Genomic DNA, 10,318 nt, shown 5'->3' on the forward strand with positions numbered 1-10,318 from the left:
GTGTGCCAGGCCCTGGGCCACACGTGGGGGAACAGCTATGAGCAAAAGAGGGCAGCTCCGTGCTCTGGGGCGGCTCGTAGCAGAAAGGCGTCAGCTGGGCTCTGGGCACCGCCTGGGAGATGTGGCCCACCAGGGAGAGCTGCTGCTGTTGCTTTGGCACCGGGACACTCCTGGCCCCTCCAAGACTATTTCCAGGGTCAGTAAGGACATGGTCCCAGCCCACTGTGAGGACTGAAGGGGCAAGGACTATCCCCAGACTCCAGCCTTTGCCTACAGCAGTTCCAGAGGAGGTGTTGTGCTTAGCCTTCTCTCTGTCTCTCAGTGCTGTGGGATGGGTGAGAGACAGAGGAAGGCTCCCAGCCCAGCATGGGGTGGGGTAGTGGGTGGACAGAGCCTGCCCACTGGCCCAACTCTGAGTGAGGAGAAAGGTGTGCAGGGCGGGGGAGGTGCTCAGTCACATGGAGAGGGTCAGGCGGCTGGAGAGAAGACATGCCCTGGATCCTGAGAGCTTTCTGTATGACCCTGAACATCACATCTTTCAAGGGCTCCCTGCACAGTGAGGCCTGGGGTGGACCTGTGGCATTCTGGGGGTAAGGGGAGTAAGTAAGGAGGAGTGTTAGTCACTCAGTCATGTCTGTCTCCTTGCGACCCCATGGACTGTAGCCCACCAGGCTCCTCTGTCCATGGAGTTTTCCGGGCAAAAATACTGGAGTGGGTTGCCATGCCCTTCTCTGGGGGATCTTCCCAACCTAGGGATCAAACCTGAGTCTCCTGTGTTGCAGGTGGATTCGTTACTGTCTGAGCCATTAGCGAAGCCATTTATGGAGCCTGTTACTCAGGAACTCAAGAGACCCTGGAGGCACTGGGTGAGCACAGCCAGGGGCTGTAGGAAGTGGAATCCGGCGGCTGCCAAATGCTGAGCAGGCGGCCCACGGGAGACCTGGAAGCATCTCTGAGGCACCCTGTCCTTGTGGCCCCTTGAACATGCTGCTCGGCCACCACCTTTCTGAATTTCTTTCCTCCCCTGTGTCTTCTGCATCTGGCAAATGCTGGCTCACCCTTCAGATCTCAGATCTCCTTTCCTCCAGGAAGCACCGCCAGCCTCTCTGGGCTGTGCATTGCGCTGTCCCCAGAGGGATTCACAGTACACCTCCACCCCCCAACTCGATTCCTTCGTGTCAAGAGTCTCAACCCCTTGAATCAGAATGGCCTGTTTTTACATCTTTGGCTGCATTAGACCATGTGCTGCGGCTCTGGGCACTGAGTAGGTGTTCAGCAAATGCTTCTGGAATGAATGATGCTGGGGTTACTGGCACAGAGCCAACACCGGATATGGGTGGTCCCGGGCCACCTCAGCAGGAAGTAGATGTCACTGCCGCTGTCAGGGCCCGGGATTAGGTGTCCCTGGCCTGGATCACAGATGGTCTCGAGGGTTCTGGGTTTCCCCCTTTCTGCTCCCACTTCCCCAGGTTGTTCATTCTTGGCGCTGAAGCTGCAGGTACATCCCCAATTCTTTAAACATCTTGGGTGGTTTCTCAAACATTTTACCTCTAACGTGCTTTGCATACTGCCTCACGTTTGAAAACCAACATATAATTTAAGGAACATCTAATCAATAGAGTCTTGATTCATTTTTCTCTTAAATCATCAGTATTATTGTTGTGAAGAGCCTATTTGAAGTTCAGGAAGGTTCTTAAGCATTTCTAATAACCATTTTCTTCCCTTGCATCCTGTTTTTTGTAAAACAATCTTTTTTAAAGATACTTTTTCCAGTGGTTGAACAAGCTCAAAATGCCAGATTCCCAATTGCTTAAATTGTGTATGACATGCGGTCCTGTCAGTAAATGGACTTCTCCAGAATACTTTCATATAGATATATAGATGCACATTTTTAACCAGAGCAGATTTTGCTGGCGGTTATCTGAGGGTTATTGGGTAAGGGTTCTTAGCTCCCAGTTGTGACTTGAGACTGGAGCTAGAGTAAGGGGGTCTGATCTTCTCCAGCAATGGCTCACGTTTCACACTTGGAGGTGTCAAACAGTTTTTTAAAATTTGTGGCTGTGCCCTGTGGCATGAGGGATCTTAGTTCCCTGACCAGGGATTGAACCCACACCCCTTACTTTGGAACTGCAGAGTCTTAACCACTGGACCACCAGGAAGGTCCTGGTGTCACATCTTTTAAGCACGAGATACACACGTGAGTAGGCAGTTATCTTCATTTCACTGGATCTGATGTGATACTCTGTCCCTGCTGTGTTTTGCCAGTTACATCATACTTTTACAGAGTGCTTACTGCATGCCAGCTGTCATGTTAAACTCTTCACCTGCGTCTTCTCATGAAGCTGCTATCCCATTTTACAGACAAGAGCATTGAGGTGGAGGGCTTGTGCATGAGTTTCCTGTGGCCACTATGACAAATGACTGCAAACTTAGTGGGTTAAAACAACAGAAATCTAAGCGCTCACAGTTCTGGAGGCCTGAAGTCTGAAATCAGGGTGTTTGTAGGGCTGGACTTTTGAGAGAATTCCTTCCTGGCCTCTTCAAGCTTCTGGTGGCCCCAGCATTCCTTGGCTTGTTGTCGTTTCACTCTAATCTCTGCCCCTGTGGCCACATTGCTTCCTCCTCTTCCTGGGAGGCATCTCCTTCTCTCTGTGTCTGTCTCCTGGAAGGACGCTTGCCATTGGGTTTAGGATGCTATGGATAATCCAGGATAAGTTCCTCTGAGGATCCAACTTTTTTTCATGCAAGGTGTAGTAGTCACAGCTTCCGGGAGTTAAGACATGGCCATATCTTTTGGAAGCCACCATCCAACCCACTACAGCTTGTAAGGAGTGCAACCAGGACCCAAACCCAGGCGGCGTGACTGCAAGGGTGGGGCTTCTCCATACTGCTCTGGGCCACCTGCTCCATGGCTAATGTGCCAGGACATGAGTGATAGCAACTGTGTAAGTTGTCAGGCTCAGTCAGCTTTTTTGGAGTTTTACTTGGTCTTTCCCCCAAGAGTACTCCTATTCTGTCTTAGTCTGTGTGGGTTGCTGTAGCAAAATACACTGACTGGGTGATTTTAAACAGCAGAAATTTCTTGCTCACAGTTCTGAAGGCTGGGAAGTCCAAGATCAAGGTGCCAAGGGGGTCACTTTCTGGTGAGGGTCATCTTCTGGTTCAAAGCCAACACCTCTGTGCTGTGCCCCTGGGGGCGGAAGGGGCTAAGGATCTCTCTAAAACCTCTTTGATAAGGGCACTAATCCTATTCAGGGCTTCCCAGGTGGGCTAGTGGTAAACAACCCAACTGCCAAGGCAGGAGACATAAGAGACACGAGTTCAGTCCCTGGGTTGGGAAGATCCCGTGGAGGAGGGCATGGCAGCCCACTCCAGTATTGTTGCCTGGAGAATCCCATGGGCAGAGGAGCCTGGTGGGCTACAGTCCATGGGGTCGCAAGGAGTCAGATAGGACTGAGCGACTTAGAAGAATCCCATTCATGAGGGCTCCACCTTCATGACCTAAGAACCTCTCAAAGGCCCCACCTCCTAATACTATCATCTATGGGGGTTAGGATTTTAGCATACGAATTTGGGCGGCAATATAAGGATTCATATTTGGAGAAGGAAATAATAGCCCATTCTGGTATTCTTGCCTGGGAAATCCCATGGACTGGGGAGCCTGGTGGGCTGCAGTCCGTGGGGTCGCAAGAGTCAAACATGACTTAGCGATTAAAACAGCAACAACAACAAGGATTCATAATACAGCATATCCTTTCTGTTTTCTTTTTTTTTTCTATCTTGACAAAATATTTGGGTCCTTTCAGTTCAGCACATGAACTCTAAGTTTATGTGGCTAGTGTTCTGTACTGAGGACCCACATTGTGGACAGTTACAGGTCTGCCGCTCCACCCTGACACAGCGGTGAATACTGACTGGGATGTGTGGTTGTTATATTACTTTAATAGACAGCAATACATGTTAATATACCTCTGTTATCAGATTGGGCTTCCCTGGTGGCTCAGATGGTAAAGAATCTGCCTGCAATGCAGGAGACCTGGGTTCTCTTCCTGGAGGAGGGCATGGCAACCCACTCCAGTATTCTTGCCCAGAGAATCCCATGCACAGAGGAGCCTGGTGGGCTACAGTCCATGGGGTAGAAAGTGTCATATTCTTTGGCCAGAAAGCATCAAATATGAGCGATTTCATCTGGCTCAGCCTCATGTTTATTTAAGATCTATCGCCCATCGGCATTCTCATCTCTTCCTGTAGCTTGTCTTCCTCTTTTCTGCGTCTTCCAAAGGCCAGCTGAACGTGCCAGTCTCCTGCCTGTGTCTGGGATTTCAGCTCGTGACTGGTCTGACCCATCTCCATTCTTTAGTTATTTAGACACATGTCAGGCAGGTTTGGTGCTTTGTCATGCCCCAAATCCCATCCTAATTTTGACTGTCTCCAAAGAAGCCACAAAGCAGCCAGCCCATCTTGAAGTCATCAGCTTGCCTTAAGGGTTTGGGAGCGTCTGTTTGAAACCAGCCCGTTATTTTCCTGCTTCGTGCACTGTGGCTGCTAGCATGAAGTACTTACGGGTAGTGTCGGGTTGGGTCCAAGTCTAAAAATACCCACTTCCCTTCAGCATCTGGTCTTTTCTGGAGAGTGCCCTGACTCACAACCGGAACTTCACCACACTCTAAACATTTACACACTTAATGCATCCTGAAATATTAACCTGTATTATGCACAAGCAGCAGTGTAAATGTTTCCTTTCCTGGCAAGGACTGTGTTATATTGGAAATCATTTATTGAGATTTATTTCTTAACAGGGCGAACGGGCTATTTGCATTGTTAAGGTTCCCAAAAGCCAAGGTGGAAATTCTAGGGTGGTGTTTACATGGAGATTTGGAGTCCCTAGGAATGGCCCTCCCAGGACTGAGCTGTCAGTCAATCTGTGTACATTTCTCAAGCATGCATGATCTGTGTGCCTACAAGATAAAACTGTGTGACCTTGGGAAAATTGTTCCACCTCTCTGAACCCTCGTCCCTATAGTCCCATCTGAAGATGGGGGTGATGATAATGGAACATGCTTGGTTGGGTAGCCAGAAGAACCCATGACCTTGGCCCAGAGTCCAACCTACCTCCTTCTAATTCCAAATAAAGAAGAGTATTTTGTAGAAAGTGAGTTCTCTGTTGCTGAAAGTGTCTTGGCAGAGATGGAGAGGTTAATCAGCAAGGCTCTTGCTAAGGGGATCTTACTGCTGCATGAAGGAAGGGGACTTATTAGCTCCTAGACTCTCTAGCCCTGAGAGTCTAGGATTATGTGCTGTCTGGATCTGGAAGGAAAGATGTGTATCCTGGAAGGAGAGAAGCAGGAGAGATGATCAGAGACCTGGGAATCTGGTTCCCAGCACAGAGGTAACAGTTTGGTCGGTTTAGTTGATGAATAGGTGTTCAATAATACGTATCTACTGAGTACGAGCTGTGATGCCAACACAGTACAAGGTCCTAAGGAGGAGCCACAGCATCTGCCCTAAAGCAGCTTTGCCTGAGAACATCGAATCCATCGTAAAGGATCTGGGGGGGAACAGTACAGAGAAGAGAAAGAGGGGGAGCTATTTGTCAGAGGCTTGCTGTGTGCAAAGCATGGGGTATATTATCTCTCTAAAACTTTGTGATTGGTACACTATTACCTGTACTTTACAGGTCTAGAAATGAAGTCTCAAGGAGACTGATTTAGTCAGTGCTTCTGTATCAGTCAGGATGAGCTAGGTTATGCTGTAACAACAAACAGCCCCTTTGTGACTGAAAAACAGAGATTTATTTCTTGCTCACTCTACATATCCATCGTGGGACAGCTATGGGGTCTGCCCCTTGCTGTTTTTCTCACTTAGGAACCCAGCCTGATGGAGCAGCCACCATCTAGAACCTTGTCGGAGGGTGGGGGGAAATACAGAGAAGCAGGCACTGGCCCTTAAACTTTTGATTTCATTGGCCACAGCAAGTTGTATGGCAACACCCAACTTCCAGGAGGCGAGAAGATCAATCTTACCACTTGTCTGAAATGAGGGTGCCAGGAGGCTGGTGAATAGCCCCATTGATGACCAATCTCCCAGCAAGTGGCAGGGCCAGAAGTCAAGTCCATATCCTATCTGCTTTATCCTGTTGTTCTAGCGTCTGGTGACTCTCTGACCTCTGCATTGAGAAATGGCCCCACCTTGGTGACAGTGATGCAGTGCTGTGACCAGCCTCTCCTGAACCCCTCTAGCCCCAAGCACCCTTGGTCCCACTTATCATCCAGGCTCTTCATGAGGAATTTGCCCACTGATGCCATAGCAGCATGAGAGGCTTGAGAAAGGCTGCAGAGTGCCTCCTCCCCTTGGCTCCGGGAACAGGGAAGGCCCTCGTGGCCGGCAGAGACCAGGTACCAGTGACAGCCTAATCAGCAGGATGGAGCCAGAGAAGCTGGCGGTGATCTGAAGACAAGAGGGTGTGAGGGGTGTACAAAAACCTAGCAGGCCAAAGGAGAGCCATCCTTGAAAGGAGCTTAGGGACTGCTCACGCTGCCATCACAGGATCCGCCACCTTGGTGGCTTAACCCAGAGAAACTTATTTTCTGACAGTTGCGGAGGCTGGATGTTCAGCATCAAGGTGCCAGCAGGGTTGATGCCTGACGTGGCCTACAGATGGTCCCCTTCTCGCTGTGTACTCTCGCTGTGTACTCACTGTGTTCTTTCCTCTGTGTGCAAACATGGAGGGAGAGATAGACACAGAGATGGCCAGCTCTGGTGTCCTACAAGAGTAGGGTCTCTCCCTGCCCACCCCCCCAAAAAAAATTCCAGCCTGGAGTGATGGAGGAGGCAGGGAAAGTGGGACTGAGGCCCGGTTAGAGCAGTTCACTCTCTCCGTCATCCACGTCACCTTGAGGGCTTGGCTGCTCTGTCCACAGAGTCAGTGTGTGCCAAGTTCCTGGCTTGGGGTAGGGAGAAAGCATACAGCCCTTCCCATTGCCCCTCAGACCCACTGTTTCTTGGTTGGCACAATGGAGATGGCCTCTCTCACCTCGCGCAGTTGCCCTGACAGTCAGTGGAGTGAGGGTTCGTGATCATCTTAAGGAGCTGGAGCTGCCTCGGAGTGCCCGTCCCCTTGGGGTGCCCGTCCCTTACCTTGCGGTCAGGACATAGTCGGGCAGTAAATATGGGTGGGTTGAATGTGGGGCCAGGAAGTCACAGGAGGATGAGCCATGTGTGTGTGGAGCTGGAGGCCCTCTGCCCATCCTGGGCCAGAGCACATTACCTTCTGCCTCGGGGGGCATGTGTGATGAGAGCAGCCAGCCAGCGTGGAGCTGAGGAAAGGCCAACCATGAGCTTTGGGGTGGATCCATGGGTTCGAATCCCAGCCTCCCCCCCTTCCCAACGTTTCCTGGATGTATGATGTGGGGCCAGTTATTAGGGCCAACCTGTGACCCAGTGACTCAGTGTCTCTAAGATGGGAGTGCTGGCCCCTTCCTTGGTGGAGATGAGGACCAAAGTCCAATATGTCTAACAAGTGGAAGGGACTCAGTTCGCAGTAGCTAGTGCTGTTGAGATACGGATCAGCCGCTGGGGCCAGTGGACATTTAGACCATTGGAGAATTAATAACTCTGTCCCCTTTCACTGCCTTATTCTGGGGTGGGGTTGTAATGTGTTGGCCCCCTGATGATGGCTCCGTGGCCATCCCTGTCACAGTCCCTCCCTAAATCCCACACCTTGCCTGAGCCTCTCCATCAATGAGCTCCCCTTGTCGTTTCCTCCTGGGCTGGTGCTTAAGCTGTGGATGATGGAGAATCACAGTCCTTCATCCCCAACCGGTCTCCTGATGGGAGGGTGTTTAAGTTTGACCAATGGCTTAATATTTTGTCCTCAAGAGGAGGCAGCCTCTCTGAGTGCCCCGCCCCCGCAGCTGTGCATCATCGTAATGGCCCCTCTAGGAAGCACCTGGATGTCGTCTGGAGAAAAACAGCCCCTTCTTCCAACCTTGGTCTTTTCTGCCAGTGTCATCGGTTTCTGACAAGCCCTCCTGATTTCTGCTTTCCTCCAGCCCTGCCTGAGGTGCGCAGGGCTCCCCATGGCCCTGGTAAATCCCTGATGGCTTCTCTGTTATTCTATTGTCCTCCCTTGATGACTCTTCCTCCCTCCTCATTATTTTTGCAGGACCACGGCTGTGGGTGCATGAACTCCTCTGGGCCGAGGCCCAGAGATGCGGCTGGATTTATGGATGTGCTTAACGGCACTCACAGTCAGATTCCCCTGGGCATTGTGAGGATGCCTTCAGCCACCTGGGGGTCCAGACTGGGCCTTTTAGTTGTATTCAAACTGAGTTTTATTGAGCACCCACCGCTGGCTGTAGCTGCTCTGGGCAGGGGGTCTGCATTTCACAACTTACCGAGTCTGCCCTTTCGTCATCTGCATAGTAAGCATCCCCCATTCATTCGTGCGTGCATCCTCCGGGGATCTGCTCCACACAGTGCGGAGCTTCTACTCCACAGCGCAGACTGCACAAAGGTCTGTGCTTCTGGTGTTAGTACGGTATAGACAGTCCCTGACTCCTGCAGGCTTATGGGGAAAAGGAGACAGACACATTACCTCATTTCTAGAATGAGAAAGGAAGGCATTTGGGGAGCTCAGGAGGAGAGTCCAACAGGGCAGGGGTTGGGAGGGTGAGGAGGGGAGATCCGATAGGCTTCCTAGAGGGGGTACTTCCTAGCCTGAGTCTTGAAGGAGCCATAGGACCGGGACCAGCAAAGGATGGCACAGGGACGAAGGGTGAGCAGGCAGAGGCGACAGCAGGGACCCTACCCTTACAAGGGTAAGAGCGGGGACTGGCGGCTGCCGTGGTCCTTAACATAGGATCTGGCCCGAAGTCCTCATTTTATTTATTCCAGTTGTTAGGAGGACAGCTAATGTTTAAGGAACTGCTTGAATCCATAAGCCTCAGTTTCCGCATCTGTAAAGTTACAAAAGTGAACTTGTTCATTTCTGCTCTTCTCATGAGTTTGGACCAATTTGGTGACTTTGCATTCCAAGAGCTGAGCTCAGCTTTGACATTTATTATGTGTTTTCTTCCCAAGCACGTGCTTGAGCTGGTTTGGCTGCTGAAGGCTGGAGTTAGTGTGACTCCTCGGCTTCAGGGGCCAATATTTGGTGGAGAGAAGCATCTTTCTCCATCTCAGGCCACCACAGCCCCATGTGAGGCATATAAATGCTGATGTCAATCAGTGTTGCCAAGGAAGTCAGGGTGTTGCTATGAAAGCCTCTGTCAGGCTGCTCTGAAGAGAGAGGGCTGGGGTGGCCTTTCTTTCTAGCCCCGGAGAATCACGCCCACCAGGACCTGGTCTGTGTATTTGTAAAAACCTTTCCAATCTCTGCCTTTTCTTTCCTCTTCTTTCTTGTTGTAGAACTTCTCTCAAGGAAAGCCTGAGGACTGAAGTGGGTTAAAACCAAGGTTTGAAAGCCTCAGTGACTCAGGCTGGAGGAGGTTTTCAGAGAGATCCCGGCAGAGTCTGGTCAGGCTGGCTGCCCAGCGCCTGGCCTTCCTCTGAGCCCTGACCTGAGGTTTGCAGGATCTTCCCTGGGCTTGGGCTCCATCCCTGCATTTGGTGAGTCATTGGCCAAAGCAAGCCGATTAACGCAAAGTGCTTCTGGTGCTGTGGCCCTGCCTGCCAGCGGGGCCCACTCCTCGGTCCTGCTCCTTGTTAGCCTCGCCAGCTCTCCGGTGAGGTGCTTTGTGCTCTGACACTTCCCTCCAGCCACAGGTCCCGGGATCACTGCACCTGGCCGCTTTCCTTCTTTTCCAGTGGCCAAGGCGTGGGCTGCTCCCTTCTCTCCAGTGCATTTTCCACTGTGGCCTCTTGTTCTCTGTTTAGCCCTGAGCACACTGTTCTTGCGTAGTGCAGACAGACTCCAACCCACCCCATCGTGTCTGTCCTCCTTTCCTGCAGCGCCCAACATAGTGGCAAGCAATGACTGAAAGGACTGATTCCTTATGAGTGTTGTTTTTCAGTTGCTAAGTCGTGTCCTACTCTTTGCGACCCCATGGACTGCAGCACCTCAGGCTTCCCTATCCTTCACTATCTCCCAGAGTTGGCTCAAATTCATGTTCATTGAGTCAGTGATGCCATCCAGCCATCTCATCCTTTGTCGTCTCCTTCTCCTCCTGCCTTCGCATCAGGGTCTTTTCCAGTGAGTCGGCTCTTGGCATCAGGTAGCCAAAGTATTGGAGCTTCAGCATCAGTCCTTCCAATGAGTGTTCAGGTTTGATTTCCTTTAGGGTTGACTGGTTTGATCTCCTTACTGTCTTAGGAGTGT

General features: G+C 51.1%; 1 long non-coding RNA gene across 1 annotated transcript; it reads right to left on the minus strand.

Annotated features, from left to right (window-relative positions):
* Window positions 1–5,769: 5,769 nt before the first annotated feature.
* LOC120872799 lies at window positions 5,770–7,055 on the minus strand. The gene is made up of 2 exons (XR_005723338.1): window positions 6,534–7,055; window positions 5,770–6,447 (listed from the first exon to the last, which is right to left on the minus strand). It is a non-coding gene; the product is annotated as an uncharacterized LOC120872799 (long non-coding RNA).
* Between the last annotated feature and the right edge of the window lie 3,263 nt (window positions 7,056–10,318).

The sequence above is a fragment of the Oryx dammah genome, unplaced genomic scaffold (assembly GCF_014754425.2).
Source record: "Oryx dammah isolate SB20612 unplaced genomic scaffold, SCBI_Odam_1.1 HiC_scaffold_13, whole genome shotgun sequence".
NCBI lineage: Eukaryota > Metazoa > Chordata > Mammalia > Artiodactyla > Bovidae > Oryx > Oryx dammah.